The 26,095-nt window shown below is 39.4% G+C and overlaps 2 long non-coding RNA genes across 2 annotated transcripts in view; one reads left to right on the top strand and one right to left on the bottom strand.

Moving 5' to 3' along the window:
- LOC100847501 (uncharacterized) overlaps positions 1 to 21,482 on the bottom strand; it is a 58,485-nt gene extending 37,003 nt beyond the window's left edge. The window contains exons 1-2 of the long non-coding RNA XR_003035903.2: positions 21,294 to 21,482; positions 5,818 to 5,901 (exon numbers count right to left, since the gene is read on the bottom strand). This is a non-coding gene — a long non-coding RNA (uncharacterized lncRNA). The remainder of the gene's footprint in view (positions 1 to 5,817; positions 5,902 to 21,293) is intronic.
- A 68-nt stretch (positions 21,483 to 21,550) lies between these two features.
- On the top strand, positions 21,551 to 22,925 carry LOC112447740 (uncharacterized). Its single transcript, XR_003035904.2, has 2 exons — positions 21,551 to 21,625; positions 22,628 to 22,925. It is a non-coding gene; the product is annotated as an uncharacterized lncRNA (long non-coding RNA).
- Positions 22,926 to 26,095: the final 3,170 nt, after the last annotated feature.

Genomic DNA, 26,095 nt, shown 5'->3' with positions numbered 1-26,095 from the left:
ACAAAACCCAGAGTTAGTAGAAGGAAAAAAACCGTAAAGATCAGAGCAAAATAAACGAATTAGAGACAAAACAAAAGAAAAAGAAAAGGTTAATGAAACTAAAAACTGGGTCTTTAAAAAGATAAAATTTAGAAAATTTTAGCTAAACTCAGCAAGAAAAAAAGGGAGAGGGCCCAAATCTATAAAAAGGAGAAGTTACAAGGGAAGTTGCCATAGAAGTTACCATAGAAATACAAAGAATCATAAGAATCATTCTTTATGATTTAAAGAATCTCAAGCAACTATATGCCAATAAAATGGACAACCTAAAAGAAATTGGAAAATTTTGAAAAAGGTACAATCTTTCAAAAATGAACCAGGAAGAAATAGAAAATATAACAGACCAATCACAAGTCTGAAATTGAAACTGATTTTAAAAACTTCAGCAAACAAAAGTGGAGGACAAGATGGCTTCACAGGAGAATTCTATCAAACATTTAGAGAAGAATTAACACCTATCGTTCTAAAAGTATTCCAAAATACTTCAGAGGAAGGAACACTTCCAAATTCATTCTATGAGGCTGCCATCTCCCTGATACCAAAACCAGACACACAAAAAATAGAATATTAGAGGCCAATATCACTGATGCAAATAGATGCAAAAATCTTCAACAAAACACTAGCAAACCAAATCCAGTTCAGTTCAGTTGCTCAGTCCTGTCCAACTCTTTGCAACCCCATGGACTGCATCATGACAGGCTTCCCTGTCCATCACCAACTCCTGGAGTTTATTCAAACTCATGTCCATTGAGTCTGTAATGCTATCCAACCATCTCATCCTCTGTCATCCCCATCTCCCACATTCAATCATTCCCAGCATCAGGGTCTTTTCAAATGAGTCAGTTCTTCACATCAGGTGGCCAAAGTATTGGAGTTTGAGCTTCAGCATCAGTCAAGTATACATTAAAAGAGTCATAAACCATGATGAAGTGGGATTTACCCTAAGGATGCAGGATTTTTCAATATCTGCAAATCAATCAGTGTGATACACATTAACAAACTGAAGAATAAAAACCATATTGAATAGATGCAAAAAAAAAAAAAACTTTTGATAAAATTCAACATACATCCATTTATGGTTTAAAAAAAAAACAAAACTCTTCAAAAAGTGGGCATAGAGAGAAACTACTTTAACACAATAATTAAGTCCATGTATGACAAACACACAGCTAACATCATACTCAATGGTGAAAAGCTGAAAGCACTTCCTCTAAGATCAGGAACAAAACAAGCATGTCCATTCTTGACACTTTTATTCAGCATAGTTTTGGAAACCCTGGCCACAGCAATCAGAAAAGAATAAGAAGAGAAATACAAATTGGAAATTGGCATCTATTTGCAGATGTCACGGTACCATACATAGAAAATCCTAAAGATGCTGACCGAAAACTTCTAAAGCTTGTTAATGAATATGGTAAGGTTTCAGGATACAAAATTAATACATAGAAAACTCTTGCATTTCTATACACTAACAACACAACATCAGAAAGAAATTAAAGAAACAATCCCATTTACTATTGTATCAAAAAGAAGAAAATACCTAGGAATTAACACAGCTGAGGGGGCAAAAGACCTGTACTCTGAAAACTATAAGATGCCAATGAAAATCACAGAAGGCAAACAGAATTCCATGGTCTTGGAGGGAAGAATCAATATTGCCAAAATGATTATACTACCTAAGACAATCTATAGATTCAATGCAATCCTTATTAAATTGCCAATGACATTTTTCACAGAACTAGAATTAAAAAATTTTAATTTGTATGGAAACACAGAAGACCTCAAATAGCCAAAGCAATCCTGAGAAAGAAAAGTGGAGCTGGAGGAATCAGGTTCTCTAAGCTCAGACTATACTACAAAGCTACAGTAATCAAAACAGTAACAGTACTGGCACAAAAGCATTAATCTAGATCAATGGATTAGGATAAAAATCCTGGAAATAAATGCATGCACCTATGCTCAATTAACCTATGACAAATGGGACAAGAATATACAATGGAGAAAAGACAATCTCTTCAATAAGCAATGCTGGGAAAACTGGACAGCTACATGTAAAAGAATGAAACTAGAAAATTCTCTAATACCATACACAAAAATAAACCCAAAATGGATTAAGGACCTAAATAAATGTAAAATTGGATACTATAAAGCTCTTAGAGGACAACATGGGCAGAACATTATTTGCCATATTTGGATCCACCTCCTAGAGTAATGAAAATAAGCAAATGGGACTTAAGCTTAAAAAGTTTTTACAAAGCAAAGGAAACCATAAACAAAGTGATAAAACAACCTATAACCTTGTATATCCAATAACCTTGTATAATCTATAACATTGTATATCCAACTATACTCCAATAAAAATTTTTTTAAAAAGACAACTCACAGAATGGGAGAAAATATTTGCTAATGAAGCAATAGACAAGGGATTAATCTCCAAAATATACAAACTAGCATGCAGCTAAACATCAAAATAACTTAATCAAAATTAGCAGAATATCTAAATAGATATTCTCCAAAGAAGATATACAGATGGCCAAAAAGCACATGAAAATATGCTGTATATGAAAATTGCTAATCTTTAGAGAAATGCAAATCAAAACTACAGTGAGGTATCACTTCACACTCATAATGCCCATCATCAAAAAGTCTATGAACAATAAATTCTGGAGAGGGTGTGGAGAAAAAAGAACTCTTTTGCACTGTTGGTGAGAATGTAAATTGATACAACCACTATGGAGAACAGGGCTTTCCAGGTGATGCAGTGGTAAAGAATATGCCTGCCAATGCAGGAGACACAAGAAATGTGGGTTCAATGCCTGGCTCAGGAAGATCCCCCGGAGTAGGAAATGGCAACCAATTCCAGTATTCTTGCCTGGAAAATTCCATGGACAGAGGAGCCTGGTGGGCTATAGACCATGATGTCTCAAAGAGTCAGACACAACTGAGCATCTTTACACACACCCACATACACACTATGGAGAACAATATGGAGGAGCAACTTTATACACACACACTATGAAGAACAATAGTTCTAAAAATAGAATGACCCAGCAGTCCCACTCCTGTGCATTTATCTGAAGAAAACTGTAATTCAAAAAGATACATGCACCTCAATGTACTTTGCAGCGCTATTTACAAAAGCCAAGACATGGAAGTAACCTGAATGTCCACTGACAGAGGAATAGATAGAGAAGATGAAATATATATATACAATGGAATATTACTCAACCAATAAAAAGAATGAAATAATGCCATCTGCAGCAAATAGATGGACCTAGAGATTATTATACTGAGTGAAGTAAATCAGACAAAGAAAGACAAATATTGTATGCTACTACTCATACATGGAATCTTTAAAAATGATACAAATGAACTTATTTAAAAAACAGAAACAGACTCACAGATTTCAAAAAACAAACTTATTGTTACCAAAATGGAAAGACAGAGAAGGGGTAAATTAGGAGTTGAGATCAGCATATACACAGTACAATATATAAAACAGATGATCAACAAGGACCTACTATATAGCACAGGAAACTCTACTCAATAATTTTTAATAATTTATATGGGAATAGAATGAAAAAACTGGACATCTGTATATATAGAACTGAATCACTGCTGTACACCTGAAACTAACAACACTGTAAATCAACTGTAATCTAATATAAAAGAAGAATGAAACTAAAAAAAATTAAAATGAATGTCACCAATTTGAGTCTGGCTTTGTGGCCATCTTTGTTATATAGGGATATTTATTTGATTAATTTGATATTTATTTTCATTTCATAAAAATGAATGGAAAATGGAAGATTGAAATGTACCTTTTAAAAACAAAAAGCACAGGTCTTACAAAATTGTGACACAGATGAAAGTCCTTCTCTATGCTTTCAGTGATAATGCTTGAACTTCAAGCTACAGTTCAATGGATTTATGGTGATCAAATGTGGGTTCAGTGGTGAAGGAAAAACGCAGAGTTTGAAAACATGGAAAAATTACTGCAACAACAGCCTCGTAATGTGCTGCTGCTGCTGCTGCTGCTAAGTCGCTTCAGTCATGTCCGACTCTGTGTGACCCCAGAGATGGCAGCCCACCAGGCTCCCCCATCCCTGGGATTCCCCAGGAAAGAACACTGGAGTGGGTTGCCATTTCCTTCTCCAATGCAGGAAAGTGAAAAGTGAAAGGGAAGTCGCAGTCGTGTCCGACTCTTTGTGACCCCATGGACCGCAGCCTACCAGGCTCCTCTGCCCATGGGATTTTCCAGGCAAGAGTACTGGAGTGGGGTGCCATTGCCTTCTCCGTGTAATGTGCTACTGAACGCAATGGTAGGTTAAAAAGGTTTATCTCCCTTTTATTTGTCTTCTATAACAAAACTCTTTATAACATAAATATATTGCTCATCTTTCAGACTCTGAATTCAAATTTTTCAGAAACTCATTATATAAAAAAGTAGAGAACTCTTTTATAAACCTGACTATATTAGAAACCTGACTATATTAGACCAGTAGTTCTCAAATAGGGGTGATTTTACCCTTAAGGGGATGTTTGGAATACTGGAGACATTTCTGATTGTCACTGATGGAGGAGGACAGGTGCTGTGAGCATCTAATGAATAGAAACCAGAGATGCTATAATGCATAGCCCCTACAGCAAAGATTTACCTAGTCCAATAAGTTAATAGTGCAAAGTAGAGAAAACTTGGCATAGGGCAAGAAATGAGCTGTTAAAAAATTAAAAAATAAAACTGCCTACAAAAACAAAACAAAAAATCCCTCTGTCCGTGCAACTTGCCACAGCAAAGGTTTATAATTCAGTGTGGATCACTGGTGGGGGTCTCTGCTTACAGGCATTATCTCTGTAACTATAGTCACTTACCCCTAAGGCTTAGAAATCTTCTACATCTTTTGGGAGGCAAAAACAGAAAAAGACCCTTTACAGAAATACACAGGAGACCTTTTGGGTTCTCCCTAAAGAGAGCACAACTTAGCGAATAAACCAACCACCCAACCAGAGGTAAATGTAGGTCAGTCTCCCCACATTCCATCTGCTAAAACTCCATCTCATGTATGTACTAATGCCAAAGGAGCCCAGGAAATGTAACCTAGCTATGTGTTCAAAAAGTGGAATTAAGTTTGATGAGTACCTACCCATCTCTGCCATTATGTCTGGTTTTCTTTGTGACTAACAAGATATTTTGCTCATAGGTACTTTTATTAACAATAAATTAATAACAGTTTATACAAAGAAACTTGTATCAATACAAAGCAATATTTCCTTTTAAAAATTATAGCTAGAAGAATCTGAAACTAACATTTAATTCAAGGGCATCTACAAATTTTATTTTTAACAATGCATGTCACACTATATAGCAAGATTTGATTGTTGACTTACCAGATTCTTAAGCACTGTTTCTAAAACAAAAGTGTATATATTACTCAATATTTATTTCATATATTAGACTTTTCATACTCTTATATTAGCTAACGTCATATGTTTCTTTCCTAATTCATTTTTAAGATTTCCTTTTTGTGAATTTTTTAATTGCTTGAATTTTAAATAAAACGCATGCAACATTTAGGCAAATAACATTATTCTTTTAAGATTAATGTAAAATCAAGATTGGTTTTTTCTATCTACCATTCTAACAAGAAAGAGAGACAAAATAGTGACAATGATCGACAGCATAATATTTTAATTCGACCTTTTGACATTTTTAAAGAGATATTTTTAAAGCAGTTACTTCCATAGGCTTCCTTTAAAAAAGGAAAAGAAAAGGCTTACTTTAAAATTATGAGTCTCACACCATATCCCAAATGTCAGCAATCTGGAATTTTCCAAGCTCAATTCCCAGTTGAATGTTTATTTCTATTAGGGAAAAAAAATAAATTTGAGCACCATCAGCAGATAAATTAAATTACTAGGCAATCATCTTTTCAACTGCCAATACTGACACTGTTCTGAAATTAACTATTGGATTTAATTTGCTGTAAATAACATATTGTTCAGAAATAACCAGTTTCAACAACTTCCATATGATATTTTTCTCTTCATTCCTTTCTGAATGCCAAAGTTCCTCTCACTAATGGATTGCTTATGATATGCTAAGGAGTCCATCACCAGGGTAAAGGTAGAGATAGAATGTAGTCATGATGAAATTGCTGTATTCCATCACAGAGGTGATAAAAATGCAGGGTGCCTCACAGATATTTCTGACACGTTTGCTTACAGGGATGGATGTATTTATGATTTGGAAATCTCTGGCTATAAAAATGCATTCCAGTTTATTCTATGCTATCAAGTAGCCTTTTGTTAAAGTAGTTTTATGAGTAAGTAACTACTGGGAAATCTGCCTTTAGAACATTAGTAATGCAATAAATTCCATTCAGTCCATCTAGGCTATTTTGGGGAGAACTATGTCTAAATGAGCCAACTGCATTTCACCAAAGCTATTATATTCTATTCAGAGGCTTATATGTGATCTTCGTGGTCCTTGTCTTTTTGAGATTAGTAAAAGCAGGAATAGTCATGATGGAAGTTTCTTTTCTTTAGAGAATTTCAATCAGAAAATAACTAAAAATCAATGAACAAGAATGGGTTCAACCAAGTTAAACCATGTAGTAACTAACTGAAATGATCTTTTTTAGCAACTGAATCATACTGTAACTACTGAAAATAGCACGTGAAATCCATGAAGATATTTTTCTATCTTGAACCCCTTGAATTGAAGTTTATAACTGATTGTTTCAAATTTGTATGAGCACTATGAAATAATAGTTCTTTGGCTGTATCATATGTGTTTGTTTCCAAATTAGACTGAAATATATTGATATAAATGATTGCATATTCACAAAAGGCAGTTCAGTTTTGGAGTCAGATGTCCTGGGTTTCAGTGATGGCTCTGCCATTTATTAGCTATGTGGCCTTGGACAACTTACAGAGCTATCCTTATATTTCTATTTTGTGAGGATCAATTAAGCATTTGTTCCTATTACTATTATTTTCCTTCTGTATGTTCTGGCTCACAGAGGCCTGCAGAATAATGGTATCTCAGGCGGCACTCAGTTATATTTATTGAATAAATCAGCCACAGTAGATTTTATATGGTTATAGAGGCATGTAGTAGCCTAGTACCAGAGAAGGCAATGGCACCCCACTCCAGTACTTTTGCCTGGAAAATCCCATGGACAGAGGAGCTGGGTAGGCTGCAGTCCATGGGGTCGCTAAGAGTCAGACATGACTGAGAGACTTCACTTTCACTTTTCAGTTTCATACATTGGAGAAGTGTTCTTGCCTGGAGAATCCCAGGGACAGGGGAGCCTGGTGGGCTGCCGTCTATGGGGTCGCACAGTCAGACACAACTGAAGCGACTTAACAGCAGCAGCAGCAGTAGCCTAGTACAGGTGAGAAGAGGAGGGGAGGCAGGGATTGTGAGTCTGAAAGAACTGAAAATCCACTTTATCAGAAATATATCCTTTGCTGAGTAATTAAGTCTTTGTTTTTCTCCTCTGTAAAATGGTGCCAAGAAAATGATCTGAAAAGATCATTGGAACTGGAAACAGTATATGATGAGCATTGGCAAAATACCTGGCACTAAGTAAATGATAGCTATTACTAGTACCATGATCTGTTTCTATTCTCAGAACACCTTTGACACCAAACATGTGATAGTTTTTCCCACACCAACAAATTCTCCAACACTGTGTCTTACAATTCAGGTCTGACACTCACTACCTAGAGTTAGTATAGACCCCACAGGCTGAGAGCTTGGTCCCACAGGACTAATTCCGCTTCAGGTCCCACAGGACTAATTCAATCGCAAGCCTTGACTTCCTGTCCTCCTGATTAACTGGAGGGTTAAATAAATTGAGGGTTCCCAGGACCTTCAGGTTTGCTCATTTTTTCAGATTCCAGGAAAGCTGTTTACTTACTATGACTGGTTTATCATAAGTCTTATAATCGAGGAGCAGCCAAGTGGAAAAGGTGCAAAGGCGTAGCACAGCAGGCAGAATGGAGTTTCCAGTCCCTCCCTTGGGTGCCCAATCCTCTCAGCACAGGATGTTTTCACTAGCCTGGAAGTTCTTTGAACTCCATTTTTCAGGATTTTTGTAACGTTTTCATTAGTTCATTACACAGGCATGACTGGTTAAAGCATTGGTCATTAATGATCAACTCAATGTTCAGCCCCTCTCCCCTCCCTGGTGACCTGGGGGTGGAGCTGAAAGTTCCCACCCTCTAATCACATGGTTGGTTTCTCTAGCAACAAGGAACCATCCTCCAAGAATCACTTCAGTATCATAAACTCAGGTATAGCTGAAAGAGTCTAGTTATGAATAAAAAAGGTATTCCCCTCTCCACAGTCACTCAGGAAATTCTAAGAGCTTTAGGAGCTCTATGCCAGGAATTGGATAAAAACCACATACATGTTTCTTACTGTCACAGTGTCACTATAAAGCATGCACGATGGTGCTAAGAAAATGATAACAGTGATGTACAGACACAATTTCACCACATTTTATAAACGTTTACACTGTGCATGGCACTTTGGTGGTGATGTGGATGGAGAGAGAGAAAGGACAGGCCTTCTGTTTCCCAAACAGAAACAACACCCAGTTGTGGATGTATCTGGTAGTGAAAGTAAAGTCTGATGCTGTAAAGAACAATGATGCATAGGAACCTGGAATGTTAGGTCCGTGAATCAAGGCAAATTGGAAGTGGTCAAACAGGAAATGCAAGAGTGAACATCGACATTTTAGGAAGCAGTGAACTAAAATGGACTGGAATGGGTGAATTTAATACAAATGACCATTATATCCACTACTGTGGGCAAGAATCCCTTAGAAGAAATGGAGTAACCATCATAGTTAATAGAAGAATCTGAAATACAGTACTTGGGTGCAATCTCAAAAGCGACAGAATGGTCTCTTTTCACTTCCAAGGCAAACCATTCAATATCACAGTAATACAAGTCTATGCCCCAACCAGTAATGCCGAAGAAGCTGAAGCTGAACAGTTCTGTGAAGACCTACAAGACCTTCTAAAACTAACACCAAAAATACATGTCCTTTTCATCATAGGGGACTGGAATGCAAAGCAGGAAGTCAAGAGATACCTGGAGTAATGGGCAAGTTTGGCCTTGAAGTACAAAATGAAGCAGAGCAAAGGCTAACAGAGTTTTGCCAAGAGAACACACTGATCATAGCAAACACCCCCTTCCAACAACACAAGAGACAACTCTACACATGGACATCGCCAGATGGTCAATACCAAAATCAGATTGATTATATTCTTTGTAGCCAAAGATGGAGAAGCTCTATACAATCAGCAAAAACAAGGAGCTGACTGTGGCTCAGATCATGAACACCTTATTGCAAAATTCAGACTTAAACTGAAGTAGAGAAAACCACTAGGCCATTTAGGTAAGACTGAAATCAAGTCCCTTACAATTATACAGTGCAAGTGACAAATAGATTAGATCTGATAGAGTGCCTGAAGGACTATGGATGCAGGTTTTAACACTGTACAAGAGGTGGTGATCAAAACTATCCCCAAGAAAAAAGAAATGCAAAAAGGCAAAATGATTGTCTGAGGAGGCCTTACAAATAGCTGAGAAAAGAAGTTAAAGACAAAGGAGAACAGGAAAGATATACCTATCTGAATGCAGAGTTCCAAAGAATTGCAAGGAGAGATAAGAAAGCCTTCCTCAGTGATCAGTGCAAAGAAAGAGAGGAAAACAATAGAATGAGAAAGACTCGAGATCTCAAGAAAATCAGAGATACCAAGGGAACATTTCTTTCAAAGATGGGAACATTTCTTGCAAAGATGGGCACAATAACGAACAAGAACAGTATCAACCTAACAGAAACAGAAGATATGAAGAAGAGGTGACAAGAATACATAGAACTATACAAAAGAGATCATTATGACCCAGATAACCATGATGGTGTGATCACTCACTTAGAGCCAGATATCTTGGAGTGCAAAGTCAAGTGGACCTAGAGAAGCATCCACAAACAAAGCTAGTGGAGATGATAGAATTCCAGCTATGCTATGTGCTTAGTCACTTAGTCATGTGACTATTCTTTGAAACCCCATGGACTGTAGCCCGCTAAGCTCCTCTCTCTGTGGAGATTCTCCAGGCAAGAATACTAGAGTTGGTTGCCATGCCCTCCTCCAGGATATCTTTTCAATCCAGGGATCGAACCCAGGTCTCCCACATTGCAGACAATTCTTTACCATCTAAGCCACCAGGGAAGCCCAAGAATACTTGAGTGGGTAGCCTATCCCTTCTTCAAGGGATCCTCCTGACCCAAGAATTGAACCGGGGTATCGTGCATTACAGGCAGATTCTTTACCTACCAGGGAGCTACCAGGGAAACCCAGAATTCCAGCTGAGCTATTTCAAATCCTAAAAAAATGATGCTGTTAAAGTGCTGTATTTACTATGCCAGCAAATTTGGAAAACTCAGCAGTGGCCACAGGACTGGAAAAGGTCAGTTTTCATTCCAATCCCAAAGAAAGGCAATGCCAAAGAATGTTCAAACTACCACACAATTGCACTCATCTCATGCGCTATCAAAGTAACGCTCAAAATTCTCCAAGCCAGGCTTCGACAGTACGTGAACCATGAAATTCCAGATGTTCCAACTGGATTTAGAAAAAGGCAGAGGAACCAAAGATTAGATTGCCAACATCCGTTGGATCATAGAAAAAGCAAGGGAGTTCCAGAAAAACATCTACTTCTGCTTCATACTACACTAAAGCCTTTGAACTGTGTGGATCACCACAAACCGTGGAAAATTCTTAGAGATGGGAATACCAGACCACCTTACCTGCCTCCTGTGAAACCTATATGCAGGTCAAGAAACAACAGTTAGAACCAGACATGGAACAACAAATTCATTCAAATTGGGAAAGGAGTAAGCCAAGCCTATATATTGTCACCCTGCTTATTTAACTTATATACAGAGTACATGCGAAATGCCAGGCTGAATGAAGCACAAGCTGGAATCAAGATTGCTGGGAGAAATATCAATAACCTCAGATATGCAGATGACACCATCCTTATGGTAGAAAGTGAAGAGGAACTAAAGAGATTGTTGATGAAGGTGAAAGAAGAGAGTAAAAATGCTGGCTTAAAGCTCAACATTCAAAAGACAAAGATCATTAACATCCAGTCCCATCACTTCATGGCAAATGGAAGGGGAAACAATGGAAACAGTGACAGATTTTATTTTCTTGGGCTCCAAAATCACTGCAGATGGTGACTACAGCCATGAAATTAAAAGATGCTTGCTCCTTGGAAGGAAAACTATGACAAACCTAGACAGTGTACTAAAAAGCAGAGACCTCAGTGGCATTCAAAAAAATGTAAATCTGGAACCCAGAAGATGGGTCTAGGTAATGTGGTGTAAATAAAATAGAAATGCACTTTTTTAGTACCAACTGCTGAGAACCCACCTACACTCCCCCAATACAGGAGATGGTATCAAACAGTCAGCTCCCAGGGGTGGCTTCTCCAGCCTAACAGAGCCCTGCTTTCACATGGACAGCTGAGGCCAGAGGGCATCACCCTTCCATGAGGAGCAAGGGTGGTGTCCGAAAGCCCAGTGCACTCACACTGTCATAAATACGTCATCTCCTTGCATCCTCTGAATTGTTTGTTTGTCGGCTAGGTAATGAAAAACAACTATGTTGCTAAAGATAGGTGTTTTCAAAAAAGAAAAGGAAGAGGACTTCCCTGGTGGACCAGTGGTTAAGAATCCACCTGCCAATGCAGGGGACACAGGCTCGATCCCTGGTCTGGGAAGATTCCTCATGCCACGGGGCAACTAAGCCCCTTCGCTGCCTGAATACCCTAGAGCCTTTGCTCTGCAACAAGAGAAACCTGAGCACTGCAACTAGAGAGCAGCACCCCCATCTCTGCCACTAGAGAAAAGCCCTGTGCAGCAACAAAGACCCAGCACAGCCAAAAATAAACAAAATAAATTTTAAAAAAATAAAGAAAAGGAAGAAAAGAAAGTCGTGCTGCTTAATAAATAATTCTCATTGATCCTCAAATATGGGATCTATTAGGTTGGAGAACCCAGCCCTGGCAGCTGACTTTTGTTGTCTGGCCCATCTTACCAGAAAAGAAATTGAAAGAGGTACAAATTATTTGCATTATTTTAGTGACTTTCAAAGCATTGGAGGAAAAAAAAAAATTAAAGCTTCCAAATTCAGTTTACAAAGCTAGAAAAGCTTGAAAAAAATATAATCAAAAACAAAACTATAGGTCAGCATTGCTGAAACTGACCCAGAAATGCCTCTTATACATATGAATGAATGGTGTACACACAATAAAGATTTTATGATCAAACAACTTAGAAAAGTGCTGCATATGTCATCGCTTTCTTGAAGACTCATAAAACATTTTCATATAAAAGACTCTAAGAAGTTCTACAGTAAAGACACCAATGTAACCAAGAATTTCCCAAATTTATTTAAATGATTGCAAGCACTCACTCTCTCTTTTGGGGGCCCCAAACCTTTCCTAAAGCAAAAACCTTACCTAGGGATGACCAAGTCAATTTAGAAACATCAGATTTCATCAAGAGAATAGACACAGACCACAACTCCTACTTCAAATGTTAATAATGACTTGATAACACTTTGTAAGCCTGACAGGTACTACACAATTCTCCATTTATACATTATATTAGTGCTTAGATCTTTCAAAGGACATTTTAGTCCCTTAAATGTCAGCATTAGTGCAATTTGTTTCTATGTTTGTTTTTTCTTCATTGGCTTTGAGAGACAGAAGTAAAATTTGGGAGATCCAGAATTAGCCCCAGAGAAAAGGTTTGACCAATCAGAAATCATTTTTGAAATGTCTACTCAGAATCTTCTTTACCTTGACACTCAAGTAGAAAGACAAGGATGGAAGAGAATGAGCTTCCAGACAGATTGTGTAACTTTTTTTTTTTTTTAACAAGACTATTCTCTAAACTCTATAAATAGCATGTGTCTCACTGGCTCTGTTTCACCATGTCCATAGCCATGATGCCTCTCTGCTGCTAGTTTCATGTTGGCAGAGGGCAGGCACTAGCTGGAAATAGCCTTCACAGTAGATGCTAATGATTCAGTGTGTCCTTGCCCCAGCTTGAACAACTCCATGATCCTCTCAATATCAATCCACTCAGACAGCTGGCATCTGATAAAGGAGAGCATCCAGTATGCACACTGCATTGGGCTATGAACACGCTGGGCTTGGAATAAGCCAGAGTTTAAAATGTCAAGTATTACATTCCACGCACAAAAATTTGGAGAGCTTCAGCCTAAAATAAATTTTCAAATGTACCTTGATTTCAGTACTGAAGAGTCATAATTTTGTTTCATAAAAGATATTACAAAATTATTAATTCTGCTATTTACCAGAGAAATAAAACTTCTGTATGTCATGTTTATTAATGTACATCAATCAGTATGACTCAGGGAACTCAAACTAGGGCTCTGTAACAATCTGGAAGGGGGGGATGGGGAGGGAGGTGGGATGGAGATTCAGGAGGGAAGGGATATAGATAAACCTATGGCTGATTCATATTGATGTTTGATAGAAACCAACACAATACTATAAAGCAATTATCCTTCAATTAAAAATAACTAAATTAAATTTTTTAAAAGGAGAAAGAAAGAGATTAATCTCCAAAATAAACAAACAGCTCATAAAGCTCAATTAAAAAAAAACTACATCAATCAAAATTTCTAGGCATCACTTGCATATAAAATCTACTTTGTTTTGTTTGCTAATTTCTAAAACTAGCAAGAGATACTACTACTAAAAACCCAACATTTTGTCTAAGAGGCACAAATCAAGAATCTCAGTTGATTATCTCTTTTGGCTTTGTTAAAAGGTGGAAAAAAGTTTCTAGATCAATTCTGACTCCCCCCAAATAAATTCCTAAATATTTCCAAAAATTGTCTTTTCACACAAAACACAAGGTATAGGCATATGGACTGGTATAATTAGCATGAGTTAGGCTATCTCTTTAAAATTTTCATTGTTTTTCATGGTTGTGATTTGAGTCAAAACCATGAAAAAACTATTAGTCTAAGAAAAAAAAACAGTTATGTGTGTGGTTCAGCTATATTTTTTTTCTTATGACACTAATATCAAGCATTTTAATTTTTTCTTCTAATGAAGATGAAAAAGACTAGTGGATAAATCATATAGCAACACTACAAAAAGAAGCAGGGATTATCACACTGAGCAGTATCTTGCAATTTTTGAAGACTGCTTCAATATTCCCTCAAGAGAGGAAATAAGGTTTTAAGGATGCTTGCAATAAGCAAAAGGAGTAATTTTTACTCCAGAATCATAAAATCACATTTTTTCCCCAAAAAGCTACTAGCCAATGCAGGAGGCTCAGGTTCGATCCCTGGGTCAGGAATATCCCCTGGAGAAGGGAATGGCAACCCACTCCAGTATTCTTGCCTGGGAAATCCCATGGTCAGAGGAGCCTGGTGGACTACAGTCCATGGGGTCACAAAAGAGTTGGACATAACCTAGCGACTAAACAACAACTAGACACTGGATTGAAAACCACAAACACTGAATTTAATGTGTTAAAATTCCAGACAGTGAATATTAACATTTCCAGAAGAGTTCACTTTATTAAGATTCAGTGTGGACATGGAAAATTCATGCCATGAAATGGTAAAAGGTCCGCGTCTTTGATCAGTTCCAGGAAAACAGATGCTGAGGCTAGAATTAGCATGCAGAAGGCTTATTGGGGGGCAGAACACCAGGAGGTAGAAAGGAATGTGACTGGGTAGAGGGGAAAGTTGAATTGTGATGCAGCTGTGATCAAAGCCCCAGTCTGCTCCAGTGAATCCCATAGGAAACTGAGAGCTGGGATGATCCTTCAGAGCTGTGCAAACTTGAGGCGAGGGAGCCAAGCCGTCATATCTTCACGTTGACTGGTTTTTGGACACAGAACCCAGGGAGGAGATGGCACCGGGGACAAGCTCACACCCTCTGGCCAAGAGTGATGCCTAGGGAAGGACTCAGCTGTGAACTAGCAGCATGCTTGGGCAGCTGGTGAAACAAGGGGTACCCAGGCTTTGCAGGGAGCATCCACTACTGGTCTCGAGAGTGGGGACTGTTACTAATCTGTGATATTGAGCTGCAAGAATTCCTGACATTAGTGAAATGCAATGAGAAACTCATTTCATGCTTGTCTACTCAGGTAAAATCCAAAGAAGAGAACTCAGCAGAACCAAAATAAATAAATGCTAGAGTGTAAGTTTGGGAGGACCAGCAATAGATGTAATTCTGAGACAATTGATACCTGCTGAAGTCTGCTGTTAAGTGTTTATTTAGATTTTCTCCCTCACACATATGCACATACCAAACACAGCATGATCCTTTAGTTAAGAAAATTTAGTCTAGCCATAACTCCTGGTCAGAGAAATGTGACACAACTTTATTGAACAGATATCCACAGGCTATTATTTAACTCGGGCCAAAATGAAAATCACACACTTATAGGTAATACGAATGCACAGGGACCTTGGTTTAGCAATAGCATTTTATTTTCCCCAGTGACAGGGTTTTGGACGCTGAGAAAGTCCTATTTCCAAACACCTAACCCAAATAAAAAGTAAAATGTAACTCTCTATTTCCTATTTCTCAGTCATCACTGCATCTCAAATCTAAAATGGCTCACACCAATCTCCCCACAAAATTCACTCAGATTTTTTTCAAATTAACAAGCTATAAAACAGACAAGATAGTTACATGATGCTCTCAGTTGCATTCACTAAAATCAACTTGAAAAACATGAAACCATTAATTTTTTTTAAGTCACAGGAACAAAATACTAGAAATCCAATCAGTTTTCAGTAGCACAATTTTGGAGTGGAGATGTTGATGAAATATATATTGTGCATTTTTTTCTCAACCAGAAACCTACTCTTTTTTCAAGACTAAGACACCTAGTTTCAGAATCATACATATATGATCAGTTCAGTAGCTCAGTCATGTCCGATTCTTTGTGACCCCATGAATTGCAGCACGCCAGGCCTCCCTGTCCATCACCAACTCCCAGAGTTCACTCAAACTCATGTCCATTGAGTCAGTGATGCCATCCAGCCATCTCATCCTCTGCGGTCTCCTTCTCCTCCTGCCCCAATCCCTCCCAGCATCACAGTCTTTTCCAATGAGTCAACTCTTTGCATGAGGTGGCCAAAGTACTGGAGTTTCAGCTTTAGCATCATTCCTTCCAAAGAACACCCAGGGCTGATCTCCTTCAGAATGGACTGGTTGGATCTCCTTGCAGTCCAAGGGACTCTCAAGAGTCTTCTCCAACACCACATATATATAAACACACACACACACATATACATATGTTGGTACATAAAATACATCGAACTATTACACGTGAAGCATACAGATTCAGAGTAAGAAAGGATCTTAGATCATCTAGTAAAATCTAGCCATTTTACAGATAAGGAAAGTGAGGCCGTAAATGAGAAACCACTCATCAAAGAACACAGAGCTAATCAGAGCCACTGCCACCTAAGAATCCAACTCTCAAAGCAGTGTTCTTTCTGCAACAATAGCTCTATTAACATTTCAGGAAGTTTCAATGTGTTCTTGTTTTCTGTGTCACTGCAATTAACATTTAATCCAGCAGGAGACTGTGGCTCCTAATGTGGTGGCTAATGTTTAAGCTACTTCAGTATTTTGTGAACACTACAGGAAACTGTAGCTAGATTTTGTATCTCAGATAAACATGGTTATGTGTTTTGTATGGCTCTTAAAGCTAGGTAATGTGGTTACTAAGTCACAAAATTTTAAATGCATCTAATGTTAGTTCTTTACCTAGGCTCCAGGCCCATGGAAGAGAATTGAGTCCATGAGACCCATATGTATTGATGGAATCAGCAGCTCTAATAACCGCCAGCGATGTTCTGTCTGGCAAGAGGCTTCCAGCTTGAGAGGATGCATGGCTTAAAGCCAGCACCAGTCTTACAGCATGAAAAATTAAAACCAGAATATAGCTTCAAAATCTGTAAGGCATTTTGAATGTCTGGCTAAGTCTGCTCTGTAATTTTCATTCTAGCTTTCCCACTTTATTCAGAATGGGATTTTGTGTTAAGACTTTTAAAGAAAATACAGATGAAAAAAATCCATAACCGTATATCTTCCCAACCTCTAAAAGTTCTTTTACTACTTTTTGCTTTTGCTATTATGGGTCTTACAAGGAAACATATATATATATATATATTCTCATATTTCCCATAATTTCATCCTCATTTCCAGACACGATACACTTTTGCTGAGCAAATTTTATATATTATGTATGGCATTTTGGCTTCTTCCATGCTTATGGAGCCCAGGTTAAAAGTTCAACTGCAACAAGAGTCAATGACCTTGACTCTGACCTGTGTCCTTAGACAGTATTCCAGAACCTAACTACCCTCCAGTGAAAGATGTTAGGAAAACCCCATAAAGGAGGGAATGGCCTCCTGGCTCTACTGGAAATTATCTTCAATGGCGCATTGTCCAATGGCACAATGTCCACAGGCCAGTAGCACTATTTCCATATACACAAAGCAGAGGCACTGATAAAAAAAAAAAAAAAAAAGAACTACAGGCCTTTCCCTGGACCCTGGGGACAGACACATTAGTGAGAAAGTTGGATACGATCCCTGGATTCCAAATTCTGCTTTTTTGAGGAAGCTTATTGGAAAATTTTGACTAACTCCGATTTCCTCTCTTCTTTGAGCTCCTATAGCACTTAAGAGTCTGTAACCAGGTGTTAGAGTATGTTCCACTGGTATCTCTTGTTGTATTTTCATCCATTCTGCAACACAAGAGGGTCTCGTTACCCCAACTAGATTACAAACTCCTTGAAATCAAGAACCATCACTCTTTATTCTCTGTCCCACATAGCAGTTAACATGAGTTATTAGTCTATTAGGGGCTTCCCTGGTGGCTCAGACGGTAAAGAATCTCCTTGTAATGCAGGAGACCCAGGTTCAATACCTGGGTCAGAAAGATACCTTAGAGAAGGAAATGGCGACGCACTCCAGTATTCTTGCCTGGAGAATTCCAGGGACAGAGGAATTCCTGGCTGGCTACAGTCCATGGGGTCACAAAGAGCTGGACACGACTGAGTGACTGATATGTCACACACTTCATCAATCTACTGATACCAACTGATCATTCCTTTTTTATTGCTCTTAAGCAGCTAAAAAAAATTACAGTTGAGAGGGAAGATGGTGATTTCAGATAAAATTTTGACTGAGAATTTATTTCCTTGAAAATTCTCTCTCAAAACATTGACAATAACCTTTAATCCACACAAAATGCAAAGCCTAAACATAAACCAGTAAGTAATATATTCATACATGAATGTTAATACACAGTCTCTATATAATATCAAGTGAAAATCAAACTATTATCACTATATGTATAGAAAAATAAGGACAGATAATACATTAGACTATAGGAAAGTGTGGGTTTTTTTTTTTTTTTTTCCCCTCAATAACGTTCAGCTGGGCTTCCCTGGTGGCTCAATGGTAAAGAATCTGCCCAGCAACGCAGACACATTTTGATCCCTGATCCAGGAAGATCTGACATGCTGCAGAGCAACTAAGCCCATGCTGCACAACTACTAAGCCTGTGCTCCCAGGCTCCCAGGCCACAACTACCGAAGCCCTAGGGCCCGTGCTCTGCAACAAAGGAAGGCACCACAATGAGAACCCCACGCATTGCAACTCAGAGAGTAGCTCCCTGCGACCAGGGAAAGGCCCGTGCAGCAATGAAGACCCAGCACAGCCAAAAATAAATGAATTTTTAAAAAAATTAAAAAGAATATTCAGCTCCCAGAAAGTCCATCTGGCTAAACCTGTTATTAATTGTGTTTAGTTCTAGATGTGAACATTATAGGTAAATGTTCTTTGTATTTTGAGGTATTTCTGTTACCTTTTCTATTTTTCTACCTTGAGCATTTACGTTTAAATTAGAAAAACAATTGAAAACGTTCTGTGGTTTATTCACCATACTGGGAAAGATTTTTTTTTTAATCTATGAAAAGATGGCTCTGCCACAGGGAATCTGGCTTCTAGTGTCCCAAAGTCTGGGTCGGATTTCCTGCATTAGATTCAGGTCAATGTGTCTTGAGAAGGCAGCTCTTTAGTATCTAACTCCCTCTAGTGAGCAAACTGCAAAGTCTCAGCTCACTCTTGAAACTGCACTTGGAAACAGAGGACCCACACATGAGATGCCAGCCTTCTTTCTAGCAGTTTTTAATTGCAGAATATTCCAAGCGCATTCCTAAATGAGTTGTTTTTATTTTCCTAGGCCAACATGTCCAATATCTCCTTTGTTAACGGGTCCAGTCCTTAGCTTCAATTCAATGGTATCACAATGTTAAAGACACCAGGGTTAGCTGGATGGTCCCCTGTCAGGGGACATTTAACTTTAAGGGATCCAATATGTTTTCTTTCTTTGCGTGCTGTTTCTCAAGGATTCTCTGTTCCTTATCAGTTCCTGGAAAACAGGAACGAGCAGAGCTGCACGCAGTTGTCAGGACTGAGATCATGGGAAAGGGCACCTGCTTGGATTCCCTTGTGACTCCCTTCAGTGACCTTGTACTTAAAGGACTATCCATTTTGTTGCAACTGGTGAAATTTAATTCTAATGACTAAGTAATCATTTTATTGAAGACATAGAAGCATGTGTTTCTGCAAATAAAGTACCCTTGTTTCACCCGAGACTTGGGTCCCCTGCATCCTTCTTTTTGAAAGGTTGTTGTTGAATCACGCAAAGACACCGGGATTCTTGGCCCCCAGAGGAGAAGAATTCGATCCGGGGCCAGAGACGAGGCTTGATCACGCAGAGCTTTTGTGTAATCAAGTTTTATTAAAGTATACAGGAGATAGAGAAAGCTTCTGACATCAGCATCAGAAGAGGGCAGAAGAATACCCCCCTGCTAGTCTTCAGCTGGATGTTATATAGTCACTAGCAGTCTGTTAATGAAAGAAAGGAATGTCTTAAAATTCAGAATGGCACCAGGCCCCTCACCCATAAGATGCATTTTGGGATAATCTTGGCACCAAATGGTTTATCCTGGGCCATAAAATGATTAACTTGAATCTTGAAGAAGGGCAGACCACCATACAAATAGTTTCATTTACATAGATTAGGGGAACAATATCCATACTGGTTTGTCAAGTAGGTTCTGGGCCAAGAGGCGGAACCAACTTGGAGACAGAGTTTGGGGTAAAGGCATAGTACATTAGCATAGCTTAAGACGGACATTTCCATAAGAAAAAGGCATTGGTTATCTCTAGGCTCGAGAATAGCTAACTTCAGGCGAAACCAGGTGTCATTATGGCAACACAGTATTTTAAGAGAAACCTCCCTTTAAATTTGTATAGAGAAGGAAAAAGTATTGCTAGTGTGTTTCCTCCTGCCGCTTAAGAGAGATAAAAATGTCTGACACTTGCAGGCTATTTCCTCCTTTTGGAGACCCCTGGCCTTCCTGCCTGTTACCCTCTCATTTTCATCGACCCCAGTCCCCAGGTCCTGGTCTACAAAGACTGTGACAGTCCCCCACCTTTCTCACTTCAGTGCAGCCTACCTCTGTTACCTAGTACACGTGCTACAGGGAGAATGTGCGCAGAACTGACATGAAGAACCAGATGTGTGACCTAGTACAGATGGGCTGAAGGGTTAAATGCCACACAATGAAGCTGGGGGCTGATACAGAACATGACTTTTAATGTTCAGTTCAGTTCAGTTCAGTCGCTCAGTCATGTCCGACTCTTTGCGATCCCATGAATCACAGCATGCCAGGCCTCCCTGTCCATCACCAACTCCCGGAGTTCACCTAAACCCACGTCCTTTGAGTCGGTGATGCCATCCAGCCATCTCATCCTCTGTCGTTCCCTTTTCCTCCTGCCCCCAATCCCTCCCAGCATCAGAGTCTTTTCCAATGAGTCAACTCTTTGTATGAGGTGGCCAAAGTACTGGAGTTGCAGCTTTAGCATCATTCCTTTCAAAGAACACCCAGGACTGATCTCCTTTAGAATGGACTGGCTTTTATTCAGCAATTTTATCAACATCAGTCATTTACAGAATTTCAGTTTATCCTTTGGTTGAACTACTGTGGTTTTAGCTTATTGTGAAAATTCTAATTTGATGCTTTAAATGAATAAATGAACATCTAATGTATGTACTCATTTGTAATTATATCTTACTCACTTACTAGATTTATCATCCATTGCTTCCCTGAGGTCGACTCACTCCTGATGGAGATACTGTTGGCACATCTTTGCCCCAGGAAAGTCCCAGCAGCAAGTCCACACAGTCTTTTATTTCCCTTTAGACTGGGAGGAGGGCTCTTCAGGGCATATGAACCTCAGGCTGAAAACCATCTCACATCTACTACATCTGTTGGTTCAACAAACACTACTATGATCCCTTTAGAAGTTAAGTTATTATGATGTATAGAATGTAAAGATGAACTAACCTTCTGTTGAAAATGGAAAAATTCCCCCAGGCCAACTGCTCATCTAGAAAAGACACTCACATCTGTATGTAAGTAACTGTAAAGTGAGGCAGATGTCACAAGAGGCTCCTGTGAAAGTTGCAAATGAAGGGGGTTGTGAGGAGGCAGTGGTGCCATTGTCACAGATGACTTCAGGGAGAAGGTGGCCAGGGTCTTAAACAGCAACTCAGCTCAAAATCTTTCCTCTGCTCATTCTTACTCCATTCTCCTCTGCACCAGCCTCTCCTCTTCCAACAGATACCTTGTGTGTGTGAATGTGTGTGTGTGCGCCTATCACCCTTCAGAACTAAGTCATAGCTAGGGGTTGATCAGAAGTCAAGAGGGAGGTAGACATAGGGGAAAAAACAAACAAACAAAAAAAGCACAAAGGACAGGACATTGAAGAGAAAGACAAAATGCTCCAGAGAGACAGGCAAAGGGCTCAAGGCAGGGGCAGCAAATACCTGCTGCAGGTTCCCCTTTCAAGGTGTAACTTGGGGCGGGCCCAGGAGCAAGGGTATCGTGCAGGTAAAACACATCTACACCAAGACACGTCCGTGCTTAGGGCTCCGAGTAAGCATGGACCTTCTATTGGCCACGTGACAGCTATAGTGCAGAGAAGAAGAGTTTCTTTCGTGATGACCAGCCCAGGGAGGAAGCAACACTCCCAGCAAATTCGAAGCTTTGAGCTCAGGCTCACTTGGTTTGAATCATCACATTTCATGTATGTTGAGAAAGCAGGAAAAGACTCATCCTTCTTAAAATAGGGAATAGAATGAACTTTTGTTTTTTCAACATTCCTAATAGTCTCCTGTTGTAAGCATGAGATTGGGTGGAACAGACCTGGGGCCACAGTCCTCCAAGGACACAGCCCCACCTTTGTTGTTTAGTCGCTAAGTCATGTCCAACTCTTTGCGACCCCATGGACTGTAGCCCACAAGGCTTCTGTGTCCTTGAAATTCTCCAGGCAAGAATACTGGAGTGGGTTGCCATTTCCTCCTCCAGGGGCTCTTCCCAACCCAGAGACTGAAACTGTGTCTTTTATTTGGCAGGCAGATTCTTTACCACTGAGCCACCAGGGAATCCCCACATTACAACTTGACATCATCAACAACAGAAACCCAAAAGGACCCAAACCATGCTGAGAACAAGCCAGCAGGCCTCTTCTGTTCTCTTACTGACACCACTCCCTCCTGCATGGTCCCCTGCCTGTAACCTGTCCATGCCCACCTCACCCTCCAAGCTTTCAAACTCTGCCCTCCAGAAAGACTGGGACTATCCAAGGGTAATTTAATCTAAATTCCTCCCTTCCTTACTGTAGAGTGGAAATAATAAAGATTATAGAAATGAGAGGATCTCATGAGATGATATTTATAAATGATTTTATGTATGTAAATTATTATAGGTGAGGCCATCTGCACATGTTTAATTTTGTCTAGCATACAACAGTTCTTTAGCCCCCTTGCTGCTGTCACTTTGGATTTGCTGTGTCTCCCCTGATTGGTGTGGCTCCCCTGATAGCTCAGTTGGTAAAGAATCCATCTGCAATGCAGGAGACACTGGTTCAATTCCTGGGTGGGGAAGATCCACTGGAGAAGGGATAGGCTACCCGCTCTAGTATTCTTGGGCTTCCCTTGTGGCTTAGCTGGTAAAGAATCCACCCGCAATGCAGAAGACCTGGATTTGATCCCTGGGTTGGGAAGATCCCCTGGAGAAGGGAAAGGCTACCCATTCCAGTATTCTGATCTGGAGAATTCCATGGACTGTATAGTCCATGGGGTCACAAAGAGTTGGACACAGCTGGGCAACTTTCACTTTCACTTTTCAGATGGTTCCAAATACTTTGTCATAAAGATGGGATGTAATAGTCTTTGAGCATATCTGGTCTCCTTGGATCTCCACCATCACATATGGCCTTTTATAGGTGTGCAAGTGTACACAAGGCCTCTCATAGGTGTGCAAGTGCAAACACACACACATGCTCTCAGTCCTGCAACACTGAGCCTGCTTCCCTCCAAACTCTGCTCTCCATCAGAAACTGCAGAAGGGAGTGTTTCTCTTTGCGTTTAAGGATCAGAATCATTCACTAAAGAAGCTTTCATTTTACATGCATAAGTGAAGGCCAGAAAGGCCACACAGCTAAGCTTGAACCAGTTCAGAGAGGTCCAGACCCAGCTGGAATCCAGGCCTCCTCTTCCCCTGCCACCCCACACCCACACTGCCTCATGCTGGCTTCTGGGTTTTAGTCTGGGGTCTAATTACCTGGAGGAGGGTATGGCAACCCACTCCAATATTCTTGTCTGGAGAATCCAATGGACAGAGAAGCCTGGTGGGCTACAGTCCATAGGATTGCAAAGAGTCAGACATGACTGAGACAACGTAGCATACACACACGCTAAGGTGAACCCAAATGCCAGCATCATTGGCCATATAAGCTATTTTAAGGGAGAAGCTTTGGGTAAATTATGCTTGTTTGGGTTTAATGCACAGTGATTCCAACAGATGGCAATGAAGAACTTTATTCCCACAAATGGATGAGGAATGCAGTTTATGCTCTTCAGTGATTTACAAAATTTTTTTTAAACAACTCAATTTTTAATATATTAATAGACTCATTCAACCATCACCAACATAAAGTTTTAGAATATTTCCATCATACCCAAGATTTCTCTGTGTCCATCTAAGGTGAATCCCTGTGCCCACCCCCAGCCCTAGGCAACCACTGATCTTCCATGTCTCTACAGATTTGCTTATTTCTGGAAATTCATACAAATTGAATCATACAATATGAATCTTTTGTGTCTGGTTTCTGTAATGTAAACAAAACATATTTGAGGATCATCTCTGTTGTAGCATGGTTCAGTATTTTGTTCCTGCTCATTACTGAGCAGCTTTCTACTATATGGGTGAGTCATATTGTGCTGATGGACACTTGGATTACAACAGGTTTTGTTCTGATCTAACCAATGTTTAGATCTAAGAAGAAAACTGTTTTCTTCTGAATGACATTTATTTTTCCCTCTTTGTCTGAATAAAAAGAAATCTGAAATCTAACTTTATCCATTCATTCATCTGACCCCAAATATATTACACTATGGCTCCTAACCAGGTACAGCGGAGGCTCTGTGGAAGGATACTGAGATAAACATGTGTGATGTACCATCAGATCAAAACAAATAGGTCTGGTCCATCCACACTGGGACATTCACAGACAGTCCAACAACCGGAAGTTAAAGAGAATAAATTTTAAGGAGACCTGCTTATTTCTGGGCTTCAAAATCACTGTGGATGGTGACTGCAGCTGTGAAATTAAAAGACACCTGCTCCTTGGGAAAAAAGCTATGACAAACCTAGACAGCATATTAAAAACTGAGACATCACTTTGCTGACAAAGGTCCAACTAGCCAAAGCTATGGTTTTTCCAGTAGTCATGTATGGATGTGAGAGTTGGACCATAAAGAAAGCTGAGCACTGAAAAATTGATGCTTTTGAATTGTGCTGGAGAAGACTTTTGAGAGTCCCTTGGACAGCAAGGAGATCAAACCAGTCAATCCTAAAGGAAATCAGTCCTGAATACCCATTGGAAGGACTGATGCTGAAGCTGAAGCTCTAATAGTTTGGCCATCTGATGCGAAGAGCCGACTCATTGTAAAAGATCTTTTTGCTGGGAAAGATTGAGGGCAGGAGAAGGGGGCAACAGAGAATAAGATGGTTGAATGGCATCATTGACTCAAAGGACATGAATTTGAGCAAATATGAGAGATAATGAAGGACATGGAAGCCTGGCATGCTGCAGTCCATGGGGCCACACAGAATTGGACATGACTTAGTGACTGAATGATACCTTACTTCTGACTCTAAATGTGAAGACTTAATAAAATCATGAAGGTGGTTGAAGCAGAGCAGTGGTTCCCAGATCTGGCTGATGTTTTTTCAAGACCTTCTTCCAGATATTCTGATTTACAAAGCAGATAGGCATGAAAAGTTATGTGTTTTTAAGCTCCCCAGGTGAATCTGATAAACCTGATGTCAGGAATGGGTTTGTCTTGTCACTGGACAACCTTTGATGTCCCTTGCAAGATAAAGCACCCTCATCACCGTGGGAGACAGCCAAGGGCAACAGAACCAGCTCCTGTTGGGCCCTTTATCAGCTGAAGCCAGAGCTGGGAGCCCTGTGAGTTTTGAAAGCAGTCTATTTGGAAATAGAGGTGGGCCTTCTATTCTGCTTATGGGCCTCAAAACATGTTTTCTATACACATATGTATCCAAACACTGGTAATATATATATATATATATATATATATATAATCAACCAAAGGCAATTATCAACATGAAGGTTAGAAAATGCTATTATGCCATTTCCAAAAAAGAGCCATTATTTCAGTCTTTTAGAAAACACCATATGTGGTGAATACACTCTTGAGGAAACATATCAACATTTATAGTTATAGAACAGAAAGCAACGGGATGCATAATATTGCTAATCTGCTTTACTAGAAAGTAATTAGAACACGGAGCAT

Source organism: Bos taurus, chromosome 1 (assembly GCF_002263795.3).
Source record: "Bos taurus isolate L1 Dominette 01449 registration number 42190680 breed Hereford chromosome 1, ARS-UCD2.0, whole genome shotgun sequence".
NCBI classification, from domain to species: Eukaryota; Metazoa; Chordata; class Mammalia; order Artiodactyla; family Bovidae; genus Bos; species Bos taurus.
The sequence above is the reverse complement of the archived record's forward strand: the minus strand, read 5'-3'. Positions and strand labels throughout refer to the sequence as shown.